The sequence below is a fragment of the Aythya ferina genome, assembly GCF_964211825.1.
Source record: "Aythya ferina genome assembly, chromosome: 1".
Taxonomy (NCBI): domain Eukaryota; kingdom Metazoa; phylum Chordata; class Aves; order Anseriformes; family Anatidae; genus Aythya; species Aythya ferina.
The window spans coordinates 137,363,876-137,389,431 of NC_140296.1; the positions used below are offsets into that span (position 1 = coordinate 137,363,876).

Here is a 25,556-nt window from a genome sequence, read left to right on the forward strand (position 1 = left end):
AACACTGTCAGGCTAAAATAACTTTATTGTATTCATTACTGTTCTGGAAAAGAGCTTAATCAGCAAGGTGACAAGATGTGCTATGGAACTATTTTTTTAACGAGAAGCTATTATTTAACTAAGCAATTATTTAAGTTAGTCAGGACAAACCTAGACAATTAGACAGCACAATGGCAGAGGAAGTTCATGATGGAAAGTTCAAAATAAGGTGTGTTTGAAGGATATTACTAATTCACATTGTTGGATTTTGAATTAGCAGTAACCACCCAAGAAAATGACCCTGTGTGTCACTGTGAAGAGCTTAATAAAAACATCTGTTTAATGTGGAAAGGCAATCAAAAATGAAAAAATGCTACAATGAATAAAGAAAGGGGTGCGGTCCCCCTGAACCTGCTCTGGCTAAGGCTGACCAGGATGTACAGTAAATCAGCACACTTTCTCACTCTGTTGCGCCATTCCTAGGATGAGTTGGCCTGATCCCCTGGAGGAAGTGAAAGTGTTGAGTACCTTTGACAACACTTTCCGTTCTCTGCCCCCAGCTTTCTCCAAAAGGCCTGTTGCTGAGAACCAGCTGCTCAAAGACTTCTGCTGTTCAAAAGAAACTGAATACATAAAGCAAGCCCACTGAAATGTAGCAGTTTAACAATATATGACATTTCAAAACTGAAGAATAACACTCCACTCAATTAAATAACAAGGGGAATTCAAGTAAGGAGAGTTATTCAGTTCAATTGTGTTGAAAGCTGGTCTAAATACAATGGCTAATGCTCCTAATTACAGAGTCCAGCATTTATTTTGTTTTAATTCTTGAATGAAACTATAATTAAGCACTACTTAAGCTCAAGAGCTAGGAATACTTAGTATTTTGTGATGAAGAAAGATTATTTACCACAGGGCGGCAGGGTTTCCTAGTGTCTACTTTAAAAAATAAAAATAAAAAAAATGAAGCACCCACAATATTAAATTAATCACCAGGTTTTGTGGGAAGTAGTTCTTTGCACCTCTCTATAAACATAATAGTATAACAGCAAAACATATCATTACCTCAAATTTAACACACTATTATTCAGCATGTAAAATCTTATTCTCTTTGCAGTAAAGTGATACCAGGTAGGAACTTGAAGAACTAATACAACCAGCTTTGCTCAAATTTAGAGCATGAGGCATATATCAAACTTTGATTATATCTAGTTGAGAATGCATTTTTTTCATTATATAATCTGCTTCACAGCATAGTAAGTGTTCTGTAAATAACTGAAAAAAAGATGAATAAAAACAATGCTGAACTGTACTTAAACCAGAAAGCAGATGGCAAAAAGGAGTAATAATAAAAACAACAACAACAACAACTAAGATTATCTATTTACAAATCTTACAGGAAACAAATGCACTGGAAAGAAAACCACTAGTCAGATTCTTTAATGTGCCAGGATTGCTAATTATACAGGTCAGGCTCAGGTATCTAGAAAGAGAGCAAGAGGCTCTAAAATATTTTCCCCCTTTAACAAAGAAAAGAAGGGAGAAGACAGGAGAATGTTTCAACACACAGGGAAGAGAAGAACAAGGATTAAATTGTAAGAGCTTGGAGCAGGGAATAGAGTTGTGCTGGCCTTTGACAGTAAAAGAAATAGACACTGGGAGATACTGGTGGATTCTGGGCATAAGAGAAGAAAGTGATAAGCAGCCCTTTCCATCTGCTTGGAACTGGAACTGCCTGAAGCTGCAATCAAAGTGCTTACCAGGGAAGGCTGTGGTTAGATGTACATGCAGACTGTTGCATGTAGACAAGCAAGAGTGAAGGGAGAAAGAAGAACAAGTCAACTGCCCAGTGAATATCAGCGGTGTCTTTCAGTAGCCATAAAAGGAAACTATGTTTGGAATAATAATTCTAGAAAGCAAAGAGACTGGGACTAGAAAGGGAAAACTGCAGACTGCAGTTCTGAGTGGAACCAAAATTATCAGGCATCAGGTTGTTCATTTGCTAGAAAAATGTATTATTTCTGGTTGATTGGCTGGTTAACCTAGACCCAAAATTGTGACAGTTCCTGAATTTGAATATTGGATGATTTTGCAATCCTACATGATCTTAAGCCTTTTAACCCAATTTGATGTGTGTGAGATATATGTAACTCATTTTGTAGCAAAGAACAATGGACATTTGATGCTAACTGACTTGACTATAAACCTATTGTTAGTGTTCTGCTTTTCATTACAATCACAGAGGCACTTGTGATAAAGAAAGTTCCTGAAGATCTAGTTACCTCAGCATTCCTTGATCCTTCTGAATCCCTTTATTTGTATGGGTATGGGACTGAAACTGCACTGGTTCCATTGATTTGAGAACACATCATGACCATACATGTATGTCTGTGGTAATACTGCTAGACTTCTAAGCTTTCATATCACATAACAGTAGTGAATACTAATTTTGAATTTCTGTTTTCTCACCTAATTTGCTTTTCCAGAATATCTTGTGTGAAATTTACTTTCTTCCCCTTAAGGCAGTATGATGGGGGATGACATTGAAGACCTATCTTGTTGTCTTTCCCATTCAATGTGTATTTGAGACTGTTGGGTGAGTAGGAGTAGTATGACCCAGGTAGTGTTTCCAGGATATTATCATAATTTTATCACTCTTCTAACAACCATTGCAGTACTGTCTTGCCAAAGGTCTGGGGAAACCAAAGAAGGATGAAATCTTGCTGATTCATCCAGTGTAACTGGGATTAAAGTGATGTCATGGTTGGGGACAGTAACTGAATTGCAAAACCACTAAATCCTTCATTGTTCCACTATTACCTATGTTTACAAATCTGCATATATCTTGGATACCAGCTGCTCTCTTACCACGTAGCAGGAGCTACCAAATATGCTGTATGGTCTGTGCTTGAAACATTAGCTTTGACTGTGTAATTTGATATTAAGATCCTTGGTTTTCATGCTTGAAGACTGTATTACTTCAAAGGGAACTATACAGGATGCAATCCAAAATCCTACAGAATAGCAAGTGTAGTGTCTCTTGTTAGCAGCAATATATGCTCCTGGTGTTCCTTGCTGTGAAATGCTTCATAATTGTGATATAATGAATTGGGTTTTGCTCTAAGGTACTGGTAATGAGTCCTGAATAGCTAGTTTCTTGAGGTCTGTCAAAACAAAGTCTGTCTTTGTGCCAAGTCATGAAAGATAGTGTCAGTGGAAATATTCAAATTACATCCTTCTTGCAAGACAGAACACTAACCACTGAGTATCCCCTATTAGCATGTTTCAGCTTTGGAATTACCTGTTTTCCTCTTCTACTGACCTACATTGTATGGAAGAAGTACTGTGCAGCTGGCTGCCTCAGGAGTGGAATTTTGAGGGAGATCTGGGACTTGATTTTTATTTGTATAATATATGGCAGGAATATCCAGAGACTTTAAAGTTTTTCTCTTCTGCTTTCCTATAAATTGTATTAAAAACAAATGTTAAAGATACATGTGAAACAAAAGACTTCTGAGCTGTGCCACTATATTATGCATCCTCAGGCAATGGAAGGTGCAAAAACAGTTTCATGTTGCAACTCCATGGAGGAAAAAAATAAAAATGTGAAAGAAATCCTTTAACAGGGAGAAAATACCACTGTAGAGATTTTATTTTTCTGTCATTGCTTCCTTTGGATCAATAAAACCCTGTACAGCTATGAGAACCTGCAGTTGTTATTTCATCACTTATGAGCAATTTCAAAGTAATGTCTATAAAAACTTTACATCCCTTCAATGTATGTTTCCAGAATTAGATTTTTTTTTTTCCCCTCGGGATTAAAATCTCTGTTGAATACACAATTTTGATGATGTGCTCTGACATTTTAGACCAATACAATGAGGGTTACCTGGGAATAATACAACCTTGGTTTATAGCTAAAGAAAATGCACATCTTTTGGACTTAGCAAAGTTCATTACACTGACTAGAATATTTAATTATTGTTTTATCTATTCCTTTTTCTCCTTCAGTTTGATAGGGTCAGAATCTACTTCAAGGTGCCTGAGTAAGCTGTCTTAACTATGTTTCCTATAATACTATCAAACATCTATTTTAAACCTAAGTTAACCTGGTACACAGATGTATGTGCAGATTTGTCAATTCCTGTAGAGTTATTGCAAGGTAAATGATATGTTGTAGAAATTAATGTAGGCCGGATGATCTGAGGTAAATCAAACAGGTCTGATAATGTGTGGTTTTATGGAACCAGGAGTTAAAAAATAAAATAAAATGCAATTTTGTCTTCAAATACTGACACTATTTCAAAAAATCTTCAAGAATTGCATTAATTTTAAGAACTAGATTTTTCTCTACATAAGTAAAGCATTTTAATAATATATTAATGAGCTTATATTATTCTTCCTTTCCTATCCCATCCCATATATATGTGTGTTGTTTTTTGTTGGTTTTTTTTTGTTTTTTACTAGCCATGCTGTTGCTGTGTGTCTGTCAGACTGCCTAGGCTTATGATCTCCATGGAATAAATGTGCAGAAAGGAAAGAGTGTCTGCTTCAACATGACTTGTGCCTGCCAGCACAAATATAGGGCTGAGACTGAAAGGGCAAGTTATGTCATTTTTAAAAATCAGTCAAGAACAAAGAAAATATTAATTGATGAATGTTGCATAAGAAGCTCCAAAATGTAGACAATTAGATACAAAAGGAGTGAAACTGAATTTGATTTAACATACTGTAACACACAAACATAATTTCTTTTGTAACCACCTGGAAAATGTTCTGACAGCTTTTCTCCTTTTTTATTCACTCCTTGCTCAGGCAAAACTCCCACTAACTTCTATCCCACGGTATTTTCTCTGACTAATGTTTAATTGTATTATCTTGATGTCACCTTGTATGGATCACACAGAACATATTCTTACTCATTTAGCTTCAGGAGACAATGTATTTCATACTCGGAGCCAGACAGAACTGTTATAGCTTAAACATAAAAAGGGTTTAGAAACTTTATTACACTCATTACTACTTCAATGTGCAATTTTATACTTCCTTACATAACATTTATTTTAAAATGGAGCACATTATACCATTCTGACAAATAAGTATATAACCATATGATGGCAGCAATATGCTTAAATATGTGGATTCCAATATGCAGTATGTTGTAACTTGTCTAAAAATGAAATGTATAATGCTAACCGGTGTTCTGAAAACCTGCAGCAGCAAACTATTGTGTTCAAACTGAGCCTTTCACATTTTTGACTGCAAAACAAGGACTGGATATGACTTTAGTTGCTGAGTACAATTTTAATAACTCTAACATCACATTTTGCTTCACATATATACAATACTCAGAGACTATTGTATATATGTAAACATATATGTATATACATATAAAATATATGTATATATTATATATATCTACAGGAGAGTCATGCATATGCAGGGAATCACTACTCATTTTATTTCTTTAATATTACATGCACATTGTTACCACAGAACATGTGCTTGATGCCATGGAATTACCTACACACTTCCCCTTGCATACTAATTGGAGGACAATTATAATGTGCAGCAGTATTAAACTGAGATGATCTAGTGTGAGAATATGATAGAAATTTCAATAATACTTATCTAGATCTCTCAAAAAAATATATATTTTTCACATCTGATAATAATAAATAAATATGAAATAAGAGCCAGAATCGAAAGAGAATTTAAAAATATGTCATGCTAGATAAATGGTTTACAAATAGCTACTAGATAATTCTTAAATTACAGATGAAAGACAATAGTATGTAAAATATGCATGGACTTACAATTATTGTTATAGAGATTGGATAAATAATTACAACATTGCTATAGAATGACTTCCTTTATCATTACCTGAAACAACAGGGTTTTCTCAGCTTGTGAAGTATTGGTTTCTTCAGTATCTGGAGTGTGACTATTCAGCATGGACATAAGAGAGATTCTAAGACTGAAATACAAAAATGATGGATAAGCGGGTACTGGAAATCTGTTTTCTTATCCCTCTGACAGTAATTTACTAAGATTGTTCCCAGAGCCAGTTTTGCTTAAACTTTAGTGAGCATGTATTTCCATACAGTGAATCTGGGCTCCTAGGGCTTCATGGAGGAAAAATGTTGCAAGGAAAGGAAGTGGAATGCCCATAATTTCTCACAGACAAGGAGATATTCCTTAGAAAAAAGTCCATAATGTTAATCAAGGGAACAGCTCAACAAAACAGGCTTCCTCTAGGCTTTAGGTTAAACTAACAGTTAGTGTAAACCGGAAGGTGAGTGGTCAGTCCTCTCTTGTACCTATTCTGTAATTCCAAATAAGATTAATAACGTTTAAAAGTGTTTAGTAAAGTTTAAACAGCTTTAAAAAAAATAGAGTTATACAATTTTACAGCTCTTTCTTTTTTGTTTGCTTTAACTTAGCTCAACCAGCCTTTTTTTTTTTTTTTTTTTTGACTAATCACTTTTAATATTAGTAAACAAGCAGAAATATTACCCAAAACAAACAAACAAACAAACAAAAGATCAAATTTTTTAGGGATTTGTTTTCTAGATAGTGGAAAGAAGTACTTTTTTTAATCATTAGATTAAACAGATTACAATAGATATAAATAGACTTAAAATGTTAGTAAACAATTTCTCATCCAGGGATCAGCTCTGTATCATCTATAGTTTCATCTATTTGTGGTATGAGATGCTATATAGAAAAGATCAGAGGTGTTTCAAAAAAGGACAAATACTAATTTGGTCTGTATGGGTTTGTGAATTAAGAAAAACAGATTTTCTTTCCTCCCTTCCTCCCTCCCTCCCTCCCTCCTTCCAAAGTAATACATGAAGAAATTGGGAAGAGCAAAACCTCATGATTTACTAGATAGAATCAAAGTGCAAAACAGTTCTGAAGACCATGTTGTGTCTTGGTCTTGACAAACACACCATTATATATTTAACAGTGAGTAGGCACTGAGTGCATATTCAATGGTAAAGATGTTTAGCCATAGCTCAATAGGTGCTCATGTATAGACCTTGTCCAGATCTATTCACATTAATGCATTGATATTTTTAGGAAAGCACACATAATAATTTGATTCTGCAAGTTGCAGGTCAAAGGAACAAAGCTCAAAGTTTTGCTAAATGAGCCACACTTGCATAGAATAAATACCTTGAAGGAAATGTGGGTTTGTAGATTCATTCTGCAGTTATGCATAAACCTAACCCATCAGCATCCTAATATATATATATATATATATATATATATACACACACACACATATATTTGATGTCTCGACTCTTTATTCAGAAAAAATACTGATTGCTTTTCCTTAACTTACAAGACGTTCTGAGAACAGGTCTTTACAATGATCAGATGCTGTGGTGATGGGCTTTATATATATATATATATATATATATATATATATATATATAATCTGCAATCTGTACCTAAACAATCTACTGTTATAATCATAGTCCTATTTTAGTCATATGTCTAAGCTACCAGCAGTAGTCTCTGAACAACAAGTAATTTATCAGAGAATACAATGTGTCAAATAAAACTGGAAGACTCAGGAATAGAGAAACTACATAAAGCCAGAAATGTTTTACTTTTTTTTTTTTTTTTTTTAACAGAACTTAATAGTGCCTGTACAATATGTCCTAGCAGTTTCACTGACATATTACCACACATTGACTTCCATACTTGAAGTCTTAACCTAATGGGTGCTTCTACTATGTTCAACTCTTTCCTTTATGTCAACCTTTTCTTCTTAGAATATTACTTCTAATTTTCAGTTATTTACCATATGAGATAAAATCCACATAGAGTTCATACAAGTCTCAAACAGAGTTCCTGCTGCTTCTGTTTTCATTTTATTTAGGTTTATTTTTCTAAACCACATGTTGCTATATACCTTGCCAATGTAACTCGTTTGGAAATAATGTATTAATTCAAACAATGTTTGTTTGAAGGAACTCTGATAGCTTTCAGCTGGCTAAACACACTTAGATAGCATCCTGTTGGTTTCTAAAACAGAACTGCAATGCTGATATGCTTTCCAAATGACGGCTTTGATGCAATATCCTTACAACATATGACTATTTACAGTCCAGTATTACTTAATGATAGCTTTTTCTCAGAAGTCGTCAAGTGCCAAAGTTCATGCAGTTCATGTATATAGTTAAATTAAAACCTCAACTAAAATATTTGCAGACAAATCCTGCATTCCCGAGCTCTACAGAAACCATTCAAACACATCTACATGATAACAGGATGGGATAACTAGATAATTCTATGGCAAACTAGTTCTACTGCTGTTTATTTTTGTATAAAGTAATTGCTAAAACTGTTTTCACACATCCAAAATCATATGTAACTTGATAAACTTGATAACACAAATATAAAGAATGGTTGAGAAAAGGAAAATGAAACTCAGATTTGTTTTGTATGGCATTTAATAAACTGCCTGATCATTTTGTTTTCCAGGGGAAACAAATAGTTAAATGTACCACATGCAAAGCCCAATGAAATGAAATTCAAATGTATTTGAAATCCTAGCAGTTAAATATGATGATTCATAACTATAACTGTGCTTTTTGTTGTTGTTTGTTTTTGTTGTTGTTGTTTTGCTTTGGTTTTGCTTTTGTTTTTATTTTCTACTGCTCCCTGAAAGGCTTAGGGAAACGGTCAGGGAAAGTGATTATATACAAATAAATGTTATGTGCATTATGAGTATACTTCTATAGTACAATACCCCTTCCTCTTCATTTGAAAAAATGAAACTATTTTACTAGTGCAGCAGCAAAATATTTTATCTATTTTAATTAAACTTAAAAACCCTACAAAACTACGTAACAGGTAGATAATTGCCTATTTATATAGAATATCTTTACTGTGGCCGTACACACTCATACATCAAATGTTTGCTTTTCTAGATGCCTGTGACAATAGCACTCCTTCATAGTAATTTGTATGGGAATCATGTCTAACTGTAAATAAACTTTATAAAGCGTAGGTACAATATAATCACTATTACAGTACTGTGCTATATGCTGCTAAAACACTAATAGTTCAGGTTGAGCAGGGCTGCACAATCATCTTATCTTTAATTAATCATAACTAATGCTATCTAGGCTCCATGCTGTTAAGACAAACTAGTTATAGACAAACAGCAGTTCTAGGATCGATCATTAGCCAATGTTTTTCTGGCTTACAAATTGCCTACACTATTTGTAAGTATTACAGAGAAGAAAAGCATCTTTTGAAGCACTGTGGGCAGGGCATTTGATTTCCTGTATAGGGAAAGGCCTCTTTCAACTACCCAGCTCTGTAGACTTTCCAAAATAAATTGTTAAATTTAAGATAATTTGTGCAAACAATGAAGAAGAGTAATTTGAAGAAATCAGAATTTCAGAAGAGTAAGATTATTATTCATTTCTGGAAATTGTATGCAATTTCTCACTAAAAAACAAAGAAACAAACAAACAAAAATGCCTTATGCCTTTGATCGTTATCTGGGAATTTGGGAATGTCCACTGGATGACTGTCATAACTTGATAATTTTGTTCTTTCCAAAGTCCTGATAAGAAGCCACAATTGCCACTGATGGTCTTTCACAACCAGACAGTATCTATGCTTAGACTTGATTCATGAGGGTTTTCTCTCTCAATTCATCTTTTGGTTCACCAACAACTGGCAATGTTGTTATAGTCTCATAATTTCTTTCAAAAGAATGTGCTTAATGAATGCTTTTTAAAAAGTAAGTAAATTTTGAGTGAAGAGAAACCAGTCAATCTTGAGGATGTTCATTGGAGAAAAGCCAAAATCAACCCACCCTAAACAAAATGGAATCTCTGAGAAAGAATCCCATCTACAAAATCAAAAACAGGTTTGTTCCTGTATCTGGATAGATTGCATCAATACCATATAATTACTCTCATGGTTTCTTACAATACCAGCTGTAACAAAGCAATAAGACATAAAATGTGTCAGTGTACTTCAGAATGACAGCCATCTTCTAAATAAAGCATGTTTTCTGTCTGTAGCCTCTGTTCTGCAGCATAAGGTGTACTGGTTCCTCAGGATACATATGCAATGTCATGTTTGCACAATCTCAAGCTTAAAATTTATTTCCTATAACATCTTTACTATCTACACGATTCTACATGTTCAGACTCAACTTTGGCATATGCCAGTTTGTTCACTGGCAGAGAAACTATGTGTTGGAGAAGGAACAAAAAGAAAGGATGGAGTTCTGCTCTGTTTCAGCTCTGTTGTTAAAGAAAGTAATTGGTATGGCTGAGTTGGGCCTGAATTAAGTTGTTCTGGCTCCAGCCCCCCCAAATTATATTAATTTGCCTATGACATTCTAACATGACTCAATCACATAATCTCAGTGTTCTACTAAAAATCTGTTAGGCATGAAAGAGACTTTTGCTTTCTGGGAGACTTTTGCTTTTCCTTTATACAGTTATGTTGTTATTTCATGAAATGGTTTTAGTAAATAGCAATATGGAAGGGATATATATGGGCTCAGGTTAAAGGGAAGGCCACAGAGGGAACATGACTCTGACATGGATGAAACAGGAGAATACAACTAAAAGTTTAAAAACTGAAGAATTAGTATGAAGAAAGCAGAACTTCAACTAGCCCTGCAGGGGGACACTTGCCTGTTTCATGAAGAGCAGACTGGAGGTGATCTATGTGATGTAATTCTTGAACGCCTGTGATTCACTTCCATGACTGTAAGTGAAATAGGCAGGTTAGGCCACAGCCCCCATTGTGCATTCAAATGTGTGAGGGCATTGGGCATGGGCCCCCTGCCTGACAGCCAGAATTTTGATTTTGGAAATGCCCTTGCCACAGATGTGTATTTTGTATATACTCAATTTGCAGGCCATTACTGAAGATCTTGTAGACCACTTCTGTGAAATCTAGCTGAGTACACAGGCATAATGTTGACAAGTTTGCAGTGATGAGGACAGATGGAGGGTCTACCATGAAAGGGTGCAGCATATAACCGGCAAGCCCAAGCTCTTACTGTGAAAATTCCATAACTGCTTGACCTTAGGAGGAGTGTAAAGATAAAGTATTGAGGCAGTCTGTGTACAAGTTCAGTGGCTGTACCTGTCCAGATCTTTCAGATGTCTGAGATACACTCAAAGGTATACACATATTAGAAGGGCAAAGCACAAGAGAAAGGGTGCCATGCTATAGGCAATAGGTGTATAAACAACCTTCTGATGAAAATTCCTATCTCACATTGTTATGTCCTGGATGTGTACCTGAAAATTACAATAAACTGAAATGAATGCAGAATGAAGAGCTGATAGAAATTGAAGTCACAGTTTGTTTTATAAATAGGAGACTAAACAGTGTAGAAGAACACTTATAACGTTAACAGATTTTTTAAAATTTAAAGGCATGCTTATTAGTGTGAATTAGATTTATCCACTCCACAACTATGGAATGCGAAAAGTTAGGTGGTAGCAAGTCTTACAGCCTGTGGGGTCAATCTTGCCCCTAGACACATGTATATATGTCATTTATCTGCTACAATGCTAGCTAACACTTGCTGATTTTAGAAAATATGTGCATACAACTGTGGGCAAGACTGAACAGTGACTTTTCAATTTGAAGTTTCTTCATACAAATGCAAATACTTTTTGCAATCTGATTCTAATTAACAATAGAGTTATTCATTCATTCTCTCTTTAACAAATGAGCAGAAATCCCCTTTCTTTAGCAGTACACAGATATTTGATATTAACTAAATATTTGTGGTGATTATGTGTTACAAGATCTGATTCTGTTGTACTTAAGATTCAAGTCCTGTTTCCATCTCAGCTGTAGGCTAAAAAACCACTATGCTACAGCATACTTGCTCAAGGGCACTGGAAGAAAAATCCTTCCATCCACAGCTGCAAAGAAAGAAGTGGATCCATTTTGTGACAACAAAGAAAGCTTCATGGTTGGCCTAACACTTAGCTCATATTCTACATAACAGAAAAGTAGCTACTGAATATCAGCAGTGGCAGATAGCTTAGTCTTTTCATTGTCTGAGTGCACTGTTGTATGAAACTTCCTAATGATTCTGTTAATCCAAATAAAGTCAAAGTTGTGTAAAAGTGCCCTTCAATCTGCTGGCTATAGTATTGCTAATGCAGCCCAGTATGTGGTTAGCCTTCTATTCCACAAGAACCTATCGTTGACTTATATTTAACTTGTCCACCAGAACCCCCAAGTCATTTTAAGCTAAACTGCTTCTATGAGACTCTTGTTTAAGATTTGAGGAAAGAGGTGCAAAAACAGTGCTTTTTTTTTTTTTTTTTTTTTTTTTTAATTCAGACAACTACACCGGAGTACTTACATGTCCTAGCAAAGATTAGACATCTCTAGTAGAGATTGCCTCAGAAGATCTTGAAAAGATTTACAATTGTCAGTTATAGACTCTACTATAATCTTTAAATTACTTCCTGTAAATTCTCAGCAAGTGTTGCAATGATACCTTTCTGAGCTGTCTAAGGACCTATACCCAATGTCTACAGTAGTGTGGTGTGACAGAACCAGATCTGTTAGTGCTGGTATTTCATGGATTTTACATTGGACTAGCTCTATCTGGTCTTATAGACTGAACACCTCTTAACAGTTGGGGTATATCAGATGCACTCCCAGCAGTCATCTCCCAGTTTAGTTTCATTCAAAAGGAATTTAGCTCATGTATTCCAAGACTATACTATGATCTCACTTGAGATGCTGTAAGTGGGGACAATTGAGAGATTCACTTCAAAAGACATTCCTGATCTAAACTAAAATACTAGTATGGACAGACACATCTATGTGTTCCTTCTTAGATCCTTGGGGACATGGAAATCATACCATCATGACCAAGTGTTGGAAGTAAACCCTGTAGCTGGAACCATACTCCATGAGATTCAATAAAGCCTGAAAAATATGAATAGTGTACTCAGAGATTTGTATGGAAGAATTCAATGATATATGTCCCTAGCAAAGTATTTACCTCTGTGTTGACACAAGAACTCTAAAATTCCATCAGAGACAGAGAGGTGGCAAGAAAGAAATTCTGGATCTCAGCCATCTAGATGAGAATATAGTGTCTCTGAAGGTGTTTAAAAGTAAAGTAACATGGTCTATCACACAAGATGCCAGAAGCATGAGTACTTTAGTCACTTAATATATAATCTACAAAGGTTGAAAGAACCATTGTCCACAGAAGGATTATTAGTATTCTTGGATTTTGTATTGCGCAGACTAGCACAAAGTAAGCAACATGGATTCCCCTGAAGCAATCTGACTAAAACTGGGCAGTCTTAGATATGATTTTGTACAAGATACAGAAGCACTTTGATTTGTAGATAAATATCCTTCTGATGTTCTTAGCCCACCATTTCACTCATGCATTCTAGAGGTCTTGTGGGTGTCACCTTATTGCTATTACCTGTGCTTTATATACTTATATATTTTATAAATATAGTTAATCTGACAATACTGAAGCATATTTTTCTGAAAGTATCTGGTTATGGAGATCAAAATATTTAATTAGGAGGGATATCAAACAATATAAAAGAGCAAGGATCTTGAGAGAACCCTAAAAACATTTAAGGGAATCATAAAACCCAAAGGAAATTTTAAGAGTTGCTGTTGTATCCGTGTATGAATTGTAGTGGGGAAAAAGCACAGCAAACAAATTTGTCCTCTGATTAACACAGTTGCATTGATTTGACATGAGATATATCAGATAGAACTCTGGGGCAGGCAACTCAGGAGGACTACAAGTATATAGTGAGGTTATATAGGGAGGAAATTAGAAGGATCAAAGCCCAGCTAGTAACTGTAACTTGGCCATGACAGTAAAAGACAATTAAAAATGTTTTTATCAGTGCATAAACAAGAAAAGGAGGACTATGGATAATCTCCATCCTTTATTGGATGCTAGGGGAAACCTACAAGAGATAAGGAAAAGGCTGAGGTACTTAATGCCTTCTCTATCTCAGTCTTTATTAGCAAGACTAATTCTTCACAGGGTATCCAGCCCACTGAGTTAGAAGACAGAGGCAGGGAGCAGAATGAAGCCCTTATGATCCAAGAGGAAATGGTTAGTGACCTACTACACCACTTGGACACTCACAGATCTATGGGCCTGGATGGGATCCACCCAAGGGCTCTGAAGAAGCTGGTGGAAGCGCTTGCCTCAACCCTTTCAATAATTTTCCAGAAGTCCAGGCTAAACATGGAGGTCCCAGTTGATTGGAGGTTGGCAAATGTGACACCCATTTACAAGAAGGGTAGGAAGGAGGATCCAGGGAATTACGGGCCTGCTAGTCTGACCTCAATGCCAGGGCAGGTCATGGAGAAGATCTTTTGAGTGCCATCACATGTTATGTACAGAATAACCAGGTGATCAGACCCAGTCAGTGCAGGTTTCTGAAAGGCAGGTCCTGCTTAACCAACCTGATCTCCTTCTATGACAGGGTGAATGGAGTTAAATGTGGTCAATAGTGGTGTTCCCCAGGGCTCAGTACTGGGGTCAGTTTTCTATAATATCTTTATTAACAATATTGATGAGGGGTTGGCAGTGCACCCTCAGTAAGTTTGCAGACAACACCAAGTTGGGTGGGAGTGTTGATCTGCTGGAGAGTAAGAAGGATCTGCAGAGGGATCTAGATAGGTTAGATTGATGGGCTACATCCAATCACATGGCATTCAACAAGGCTAAATGCTGGGTGCTGCACTTGGGGCACAACATCCTCATGCAGTGGGATAGGCTTGGGGAAGAGTGTCTGGAAAGTTGTCCAGCGGGAAAGGACCTGGGGGTGCTGGTTGGCAGCCAGCTGAACATGAGTGAGCAGTGTGCCCAGGTGGACAAGAAGGCCAAAAACATCTTGGCTTGTATCAGAAAAAGTGTGGTCAGAAGGACTGGGGAAATGATTGTCCCCCTGTACTTAGCACTGGTGAGACTGCACCTCAAGTTCCGTGTTCATTTTGGGGCTCCTCACTACAAAAAGGATAAAAAGATACTGAGATGCTCGAGCATGTGCAGAGAAGAGCAACAAAGCTGGTAAAGGGACTAGAAATCTTTTCAGGTGTTTGTTCCATGCTAATTTTTTCCTTCTACAAAGGAAACGCAGCTACATGGATTGCACAAGTTCATTGCACTTCAGTTAACAACATTAAAGACTCTTTAACTTAAAGATCAATTTATCTAGATCTGGAAGAGAAACACAGTTGGCCATTACTACATTTCATCTACCTGCATTTTTAAATAAATGATCTTGAACTGTAATATGAATGAATCCCTATTGTAGCTATTTTGCAAAAATGATCAATTGCTTCTAATTCTAGAGACATCATTCTCCTACTACTCCTGTGTGCAAAGATGGAAAAAAATGTCTTCATTCAGGAAATAGGAATGGAACAGAAATCCATGTTTCTTTTAGTACAGCAATTTCAAATGTAATATTTGAGCTATAGCTAGACAGGAATACATGAAAACAGACTGAAATTCCTTCAGAGCTCTCATTTGATGCTTTACTGCTGGATTACTGCTGAAGAAAGCAGTCTCCTCTGACTGCTGGTGGAAAGAATGCCATTCCCTATATAATAGCTGTCCTACAAGAGTGGGTACACTGTTGCTGACAAAGTCCAGGACTCAGAGAAGGATACACACATTTTAGAGAAGGATACACACATTTAAGAGAATTATAACTGATGAATTTTTGTTCCAGCACATTTCTGGCTGTTTTCCTGCATCTGTCTCAAACAACCAAGACACAATCAGTTACAAAATCTCAAGGCTTGTGAAGAGGCTAGTATGAAGATTTTGATGTGACATAGCTAGGAACTTTCTTGGAATAATTTTGGGATTTATCTGCAATAAAAATAGGTCTTACTGAAGGCTATTTTCAAGAATGTATATTAAATTACTCATAAGGAATGATAGGCTATTATACTGCCTAATCCGATGCATTATCTGGTTCCAGAAAATCCAGCCAGAGAGGACTTGAGGACTGACCAATGGGGTATTGCATCTGGTTCTACCATTATGCTAAAGTCATGCCTTGCACTAAAGGACATGTAATTCCAAGTAGGTGTTCCCAAAACATCAGTATGTGTCCTTCTTTGGTGCTATGATAATGACCTTGTTTGCAGAATCCTATCTTTGCTTGCTTGTAGCTTTCCATCTCAGTCTCTGGCTCAGTATTTGGGATGGTTCAAGTTCAAGTTCTCTGAAAAATTCTGTGTCTTGTTTGAACATCCACCTGAGATTTCTAAAACTGTCAATTAACATTTTGTAAAACATTTTTACGGCTGAGGGCAGAGGACAGCAAAATGTCAAATCTGTCTGAAGAGTCTAAGGTCAATAATGATTGTATACTATATACATACATGATAATATGCATCATTTAAGAATGTGCTCTATATTTTAAAGTAACATTTGTACCACATTATTTGAATGACTCTGAAGGCTGTATTTCTTCATATTCTTCAGTCTTCAGGTCAGAATTTAAACCTGTGGTAAAACTCCAGATGAAATTAAGTTGCCCAGGACCCTCATAGTAAACACCTGCAGACACTGTCAGCCCTGGATTTTCACAGTTCAGAGGGAACTGTGTCAGCTCCTGCTCAAGGGAAGCTCAGGGCAGACTGAACTGACTTCCTAGATTATTTAATGTCTGTAGCCAGTCATTGTTATAAATACAGCAAATTTATTATCACAAATTTCTCATCTATCTATAAATAAACAAATATAAACTTCATGATAAAGCCTTACCTTCCAAATATTGGTGATCGGAGTAGAGGTACTAAAACTAAATGAAGCAGCATGATTTAACTGCTCTCCAGTTCCTTCAGGTAGTAGATACCTTGACCATGTGGATAAGATAAATCCAATATGATAAATCCAATAGTGCTTGAAAACCTGTCCTTTTATTTTTGTTTATTTATTAGATATTAAAATAAACAGATAAAACCAACAACACAGCAAAACATTAGGAAGAGGACCAAAAGCCTTAGGAAGATTTTTGCCTTGTTGAATTTAATTCTAGAAAGCTCACTGGTTTTCTAGCCAGAAATTAGGGTTTTCTGTTTAACTTTATGTTTTGGCAATGTTGTCAAGATGGTACTGATTATGTTAAAAATAAAATTATGTTTCAATGATCCAATGAAGTCTCGAATACTGATATTCTATGAAAGCTAAGCGGAAAAATAGAATTAGTTTCAAATGGCTATACTTTTGTCCTCAGAAACTGTTTTGGGCACAGTTCAAAGTTCTTGAACTCACTGTGGAGAGAATTTATAGACCTTGTTTGTCTGCTCTTTCAAATCCCCAGAAAATGTGTGTACATTAGCTACCAGCTGAAGAACACAGCCCTAGTTCTTGTTGACAAGATTTGACTGATTTAAAGTGCTGCAAGTATGCTTGTAATGGCTTTAAAAAGGGCTACTTGGACATTTCCCTCACAGCTTAACCAAACTCCCAGCACTTGTGCAGTTTTCCGTGATTAACTATGTGACTTCTCTGTGCAATATTGTTTTCTCTAGAACTTCTATGAACTCAAATATTTATTTATTTTAACATTAAACAAGGGAAACTAAAATACTGTAGGAAAATACCACTTCAACTAAAAGCACTGTTCATAAATTGCTCTTGCAGACGTACACAAGAACTGATTTAAGAAGAGCTGTTCTTGTGAATCAAAAATCTTGCTTAAACTTTTTAACATGATTTCACAAAGAAGTCTCCAGTGTAGCAATGCTGCTTATATTGATGCAATTCACAAATACATCAATTAAAATTGGAAAAAGATAGTTGAAAATAGATCACCGAGTTCAAATTTGTAAATACTGCCATAGGATTTACAAAGCAGTAGGATCAAATATTTACACACACACACACGCACATGCACATGCACACGCACACACACACACGCACACACACACACGCACACACACAGAAAAAAAAACAAAACAAACAAAAAAAACCAACAACAACTAACCAACCAAACAAAACCATCCAGCACTTAGCACTTTTTAAATGCATAAAAGCTGTGGCAATTGGAGGAAGTTAATAAAGTGTGTGCTGCTAATTCACTGCATGCAAATGCATGACTCTTGAGATGGCAGGTACAGCAGAATGCCTACTTGATGAACCTGGAGAAAACTTTAAATTTCTCCCTATAACTGCCTAAAGATTTTGCCAATAGACAGATCCTATAAATGAAAAAAAAAAAAAAAAAAAAAAAAAAGAGAGAGAAAAAAAAGAGGAAAAAAAAAGAAACACATTAGAACTTCGCTTCTGGGTTTTGCAATTGCCATACAAAAGGAGAAATATATTACAATAGGTTGGGAAAAAATGGTACCCTATAGCAGACATTCTGTTTAACAGCAGGAGTTTTACATGTCTACTTTTTATTAATTTTTCTTGAAAGGTAATTCTAACAATTTTTATGTCATGATTTTCCCTATAAAAAGGCAAACAAGTATACCATATTTTGACTGTGGGTTTTTTGTTTTTTACTGTGTAGAAAAGAGTGGCAAAATATTTCTAAGTAGGAGGATTGTGGTTTAGCAACAAATATGCTTCTTTTATTGCTAATTCTGGTATCACCAATGAGGACAGTATTAAGTTTTGATGGGAGAAGTGAGCTTGATAAGGGAGAAATCAGAAATTTGAGTTGATGAAACAGGTTAATTTACTATACATGATGGTTAGTTTCAGAGTTGACACGGTAATTTATTCTCCTGACCACTTAAACTGTAATTGTTTGGTTCTTGTTGCTAGTATTAAGTACAAGAGTGAGAGAGTATGTCAGTTCTTATCATGCAAATAACAGTTTGCTAATAAACTGAACTTGGTCCATCCTTTCCTTTCACCACACAACAGATGTGAAAGACCTTAGCTGCTAAAACCCTTGACTGTATTTAGAATTACTGAATGACAGAGTATTAAAATAGTGGTAATATAAAGGAGCTTGCTTTCCTTTGTCCCACTGTCTTAATAATCTTCAGAATAAGAAAAATGAATTCTTCATGATCACATCATCGTTATATCACCAATTTGCTTCATTAAGTAAGTTAACTTTTTAGGTTAATGATGGCATTTAATAATGGTGAATTAATCTATTATCAACTTCATAAATAATGCTTGTTCAACAGAGTTTTCATTATTTCTCTATCAAGAAGATTAAAAAAAATCATGCTGTCCAATAACATTACAAACATTGTTTGATTTGGAAGACCTAAAAATATGGCTTCATACCACACAAACTGCTGTGCAGGAGGGTGATATTACCCACTTATTCATAATCACCTAATGTTACCATGTATGGTTGAATCAATTCAAAAAAAGTTGCAGAACTGACAGGAATCTCTATAAACTTTGCTCTTGAGGAGACATAACAATAACAGTCAGCCCAAATTAAGAAGTTTCTGCTCTTAGAATAGTTCAAAATATTTTTAGTGCAATTATACTGGACTTTCTGTTTTTCAGTGATCTAAGATTATAAAATATATTTTTAAAAATATTTCATAAAACTCTAGGTAGAAATGTAGTTTGAAGCCAAGTACAGATATCTAATAATAATAATAAAATATCTTTTGCTAATTGCTATATTCAATCTTAATTCAAAATATAAAGCTCCTATATACCTCCTATTTCCTGATTCTTTTTAAAAGCTGTATATAGCTTGCAATGTGTTTACTTGTCTTTCTTGCTTTTCCTTTAGTTGATGAATTTAGATTTATTACATCATTCACTTCAGGCTTAGTGAATAAGTCTGAGAGTGAGACAAATTGATTTTCTTGTTTCATGTTGTTTCTTTGCCATTGAGTTTCCCAAAGTATGATAAACATCAAAAATCAGCACAACTTTGGAAGAATGGCAAAAATTTATGCTGATGACCTGTCTGAACCAGGATATTCAACAAAATGTAGTGTTAGACACTAAGAAAAAAATTATTCTATTCCCTTGGTGCGCATTACAATAGGAAATACTCTTAAAGAATAAGGAGCATCCAGGGTGATTTTCAAAATTAACTGAGGGGTACCTTGGGACAGGTCAGCTGAAGTAAAAGCTACAACAGATTCACCAACAGCAGTACATTTCCAGGGCTACAGTGTGGCAACTCAGCAGGGAAGATGAATATCAAAACCAAACCATATCAGACCCCAAGGAAACCATAAAATACAGGATTTTTGAAAATTGTAGACTTAAGGGAGTTTTCCCACTTGGATTAATTTGGGGAGGGGGAGAGGGGGAGGGGGGGATGACAAAACAAAACAAAACAAAACAAAACAAAAATAAACAAAAACAGAGATAGAATGTTAGAAAAAAATAAATTGTGCAGAATTTATGTTGAAATTTATTTTTGTGCAAGCTAAATAACATTATACATGAAAATGAACTTTAATATTTTATTTCCTTTTGGAGCTGTTTTAGTGTAGTAGGGACTCTTTCCTCTTCTGTGATGTTGATACATGGATTAAGGATAGAAGATTCTTTTTCATACTGTTTCAATAAATTTTTGAGGACTTTAAATTAAGGAAACAAATTTAATAGTTTATGAGGTTTCTTTCTAAACTAATATTAGTTTCCTATGCATTTAAATAGAAGTTGTATACCCATTTTTATAGGTGCTAAAACAGTCTTAGAATATTAGTGACTTGGGGTTGGGACTTTGAGGAACTCTAACATACTGTAGTCTGACTGCATATCTATCTAATGAAATCACAGTATTATATAAATTATTCTTCTTCCATTGCTTAGAAAATGGCATTAATGGTCTTACTCTCTTAGCACAGAAAAAATCAAGTAGCTATACTTGATATACTTGATAAAGCTATAAAGTAGCTTTAATTGATATGTTTTATGCCATTAAAATATTATTTAAAAGTACTGAAGTATAACATTAATGTAATTGCTTTGGTCCTATTAGTAATGGAAAATCAAAACAAGGTGATTTCATTTTTTTCTCTTCTATCAAATTCTGACAAAGAAAATACATGAGAAATTCTGATTATATTTTGTAAACTCTGGAAAAATTATAATAAGCAATGTATTTACCTTTATGGATTTTCAAAATGGAGAAAATGAGCTAGTTAGACAGATCTGCATTTTGAAGGGATATTTTCACTTACATAAGAAAAAAGGTATAAAGTTAAGTATATTATATACTAATTCTTATAACCCAAAAGATACAGCTGTGCTTTAAAAAACACAGTGAAAATGTAATTACCTAATTTAGCTTGGAAAGAGCTGCTTTTTCTTGTCTTTTTGCCCAGAATATGCTTATTCTTCAAAAACAGCATGACAAAATCTAAAAACAAAAAGGAACGTGTTGCAGAGAGGCAAGAGAGAATACATTAATTATAAACATAATATTTAAGGTTTATTGTCTACACAGCAGTAATAGCATTTGCATTAATTTCTACAGCGAGAGTAATACCTTGACAATCAAAAAAAGTGAAGTCTTCTCTTTATTGACAAAACAGGAGCAGCTAGTCCTGACCTAAGAGCATACTTTAACATTGTTCTGGAAAGGATCTCCTGAAATCCTAAGAATCTGAATTTTCACTTTTAGTATCATAAAAATCAATGAGATAACCACTCAGGAACTTCTTGAATGACCAAATACAAATGCTAATATACACTATTCAAAAGGTTGTCTTAAGATTTTTCCTGTTGTACACCCAAGAACAAACTCTACAATTTTACTGACATATATGTCAGTCTTTAGCAGGGATAATACTGCAGTAGAAAATTAACTAATACAGAAAACAAGAGCCCTTAGAATGCCTCTTTTGGTTTGTTGAGAATTAGTATTTCAAATGTCCTTCAAACTTTCAACTTGTGTAGCAATTTAGGCACGTGCATTAGTCCTTTTTTTTTTTGTTTTTTTCTTTTTTTTTCTTCTTTTCCCTAATGCATGGAATAACTTGCAAAAAGACTGATTAGAGTTTATATGTTATTTACAAAAATTCTATGCTCTATCATCACCTTTGTGCACACTGCAGTCATGTGCAAAAGGACATATCAGGGCTACAAAGATGATTATAGGACAGGAACACCTGTTGTATGAGGACAGGCTGGGAGAACTGGGCCTATTTAGCCTAGAAGAGAGAAGTCTGAGGGGAGACCTCATCAATATGCATAAATATCTGAGGGGACTGTGTCAAGAGAATGGAGCCAGTCTCTTTGAAGTTGTGCCCAGCGAGAGGACAAGAGGTAACAGGAACAAACTGAAGCACAGGAAGTTCCAGCTGACTATGAGAGGACACTTTACTGTGAGGGTGACAGAGCGCTGGAACAGGTTGCCCAGAGAGGTTGTGGAGTCTCCTTCTCTGTAAATATTCAGACCTTGCTTGGGTGCCATCCAATGTGCTGTAGGTGATCCTGCAGGGGGGTTGGACTAGATGATCTTCAGAGGTCCCATCCAACCTTGGTCATTCTGTGATTCAGTGACATAGCCTAAATACGTCATATTTTCTGTTTTTCTTCGTGTAGTACAGAACACAAAAATTATTGCTGTGTTTATTGCTGAATTATTTTTCCATGCCATGATGATAAATCATTTTCATTATGTCTTTTAATGCACTATTCATTATGTATCAATTCAGAGTCACACGGAAGGGCTGAGGTGGGAAGGGGCTTCTAGAGGCTGTCTGGCCCAGCCCCTGCTCTAGCAGGGCCACCCAGAGCAGGCTGACCAGGACCAAGTCCTGGCAGCTTTTGACGATCTGCGAGGAAGAGATTCCACAACCTCTCTGGGTTGCCTGTGCCAATGCTCCATCACCTGCACAGCACAGAGAGGTTCCTAACGTTCAGAGGGAACCTCCTGTCTGCCAGTTTGTGCCCACGGCCTCTTGTCCCCTGGCACTGGGCACTGTTGGAGAGAGCCTGGCTCTATCCCTTCAGGTATTTGTAAACAATGATGAGATCTCCCTGAGCCTCCTCTTCACCAGGCTGAACAGTCCCAGCCCTCTCAGCTTCTCCTTGTAGGAGACGTGCTCCAGGTCCTCAGTCATCTTAGTTGCTCTCTGCTGGACTCTTTCTAGTATGTCCATGTGTGTCTTGTACTGGGCAGCTCAGGACTGGATGCAGTACGCCAGGTACAGCCAGTACTAAGTGGAAGGGTCACCTCTTGCTTTGATGGTGATCCTTTGGTTCAAAGTATATGTATAGCAGCCAATAATACCATTAGCCTTCCTAGCAGCAAGGGCACCTTGCTGTCTCAGATACTATTAGAGACTGTTTAGTCCACAGAACAGGTAGGGTCATGTGAACAACCATTTATGTGTTGCCACATTACCATACTGTGGCCTATCATCCACGACACAGATGGTGCACCTTACTTTGTGCCACCATGGCACATGGTGAGGCGGCCATCTGACGGCCATGCCGCCTCCACATCTTACCGCAGCTGTACGAGAGGACCACCCAGAGGCTCATCCCCCGTTTCTGACCAGGAGGTTTGACTCTGGTCAGTCCCTGATCTATTTTTTGTAACGATGCAGAAGGGCGGTGGCTGATCCTAAGCAACCCATTTGAGGATAGAGCTTGAGGCGAGGAGGCCAGCACGCTAACAGGACGACCAGCCGCTTTTTAAGTGAAAAAAAAAAAAAAAAAAAAAAAAAAAAAAAACAAGCAACCAAACAAGGACCAGGCCGGCGGACGAGGCCTCCTGTGGGGCCGAGCTGAAGCGAGGCGGGAGCCGCCCCCGCCCAGCCTCCCCCCGCCCCCCGGAGGCCATCACCCGCCCCTCGGCGGGGCCGCCACACCGCCCAATCAGCGCCCGGCGGGAGCCACGTGACCGGCGGGGAGGCGGGGCGAGGGCCCGGGGGCGGGGCCAAGCGCCGTGGCGGGTGAGGCCGCGCTGCCCGGGGGCGGCTTGCCTGGGCCGGTGTGGGGGGCGGGGGAGGGGGGAGCGGCGGAGGCGCGCGCACGCCGCCGTGGCCGCGTGCTGCTGGCGGGGGGGCGTTGGGCGTTGGCCCTCAACGGCCGCTGAGGGGCGGCCCTGAGGGGCTAGTGCTGCGGAGCGGGGGTGCAGGGGTTCGGGGGAGCCCCGAGAAGGGGAAGGGGAGCCCCGGGGGCAGCTCCGGTGCCGCGGGGGCTGGGTTCAGGGCTGCGAGCGCTCCTCTGAGCCTGCTCGGGACGCTGGGGTGGCGGGGAGGCAGCTGGTGGGGTCTGCAGGGGCGGCGTTGGGCGTTGAGGTGTTTCTGAAAGCCCCTCCGGATCTTCGTGTGCCTCAGAGCTCCGTAAATCCTGCCCGCGTAGGTCTGTCAGCGGTGTAACAGGGCTGACTCTCCTCGTCATACCTGAGCCTAACCTTCTGATCCGGGCTGCTCCCTTCGTGAGGTCTGCCTGCAGCATTGGCTCGTCCCGGCAGGCTGCACTTTGCTTCGGGAGCAGTTAGCCTTCCTGCCAGAGCAATGCTTTTGGCCTGTCATCCGCACGTTACGAATGCAATTCTTGCCATTTTGCTGCAGCGTTTTAATGGAGCTTTCAGTGTTTTTGGTCACAGTGCTTGAGCACTTGTTTCTGTCAAGTTGTTTAACTGTTTTTGTTCCCAGCTTTGTCTATTTTCTCTTGCTCTTTGTGTCTCGTTCTGCATGTGCTTCTTCACCTTGCAGTTTGGTTCAGTGTCTCCATATGCTTGGCCTGAATGGCAAAGTAACTATTGGTGCCAGTGTGCTGGTATTTTCTTGTTTTCTCTTGGGGGGTGGTGGTGGTGTCAGTTTCTCACCCACTACTACAGGAGGTAGATTGCCGATCAATTTCAAAGAGCCTTTGCAGCCTACATGCTTGTTGACATGTGCAATAGTGAACTCTATGCTGGTAGGACTTGAAAGCAGAAAACAATTACAGTCCTGTTCAAACAAGTGATGCACGAATTCTCAATAAATAGTACGTAGAATCATATAACAGAGCCTTTTTCAGAGTCTCTTAAGGAGATTCTTGAAAATGTGATGCCAATTTATTTTACACTATTTTGAAAGGAAGGCTATCAAATAGAGGCGACTAGCATACATGCTGTATACCTCAACCCTGTATACATGCCTTTGTATGTAGCTCTACCAGTAATGCCTAGGATAATGTAATTTCTGAATTCTAATTCCTTTTACCTTAAAGCTGAGATGATATTTTATTGCAGCACGTCTGAGGAAGTGTGTGGATTTTGTCCACGCTGGATTTGTACAATGGACATTAAAATAGACTCTGCCACCTTTGGACATTTTTATCCAAATCTTTATTCTGACCATTGCTATAGTTAAGTTGAAGGACTCCTTCTGGTTCGTTTCTGCCTGGATATAGCATCAACTGAAAGCTGAATATACCTGGTGACACGTTCATATCTGTGATGCTCACTCTGATTTTGAGATGCATGCCTGGGTGGAAGTCTGAGTGCAGTTTAAGTACTTTTACATTTCAGTACGTGCTTCTTGAGTGTTGTCTGCTTCTCTTTGAACTATGTGGACTTTTAGACCAGTTCCTTTATATTTCTTTCCAAGTGACAAAACTACTGCCAGAGGTTGGTGATGAATATATCTTG

General features: G+C 37.3%; 1 protein-coding gene across 6 annotated transcripts in view; it reads left to right on the forward strand.

Moving 5' to 3' along the window:
- Positions 1 to 23,826: 23,826 nt before the first annotated feature.
- The window catches only part of CCDC91 (coiled-coil domain containing 91), a 174,155-nt gene continuing 172,425 nt past the window's right edge, over positions 23,827 to 25,556 (forward strand). For 4 of the 6 annotated variants that reach the window (XM_084497854.1, XM_084497859.1, XM_084497860.1 and 1 more), the window contains exon 1: positions 23,827 to 23,868. The gene's annotated coding sequence lies outside the window, so the exon portion shown is untranslated. The remainder of the gene's footprint in view (positions 23,869 to 25,556) is intronic. The other 2 variants (XM_084497857.1, XM_084497856.1) reach the window with 2 other exon arrangements.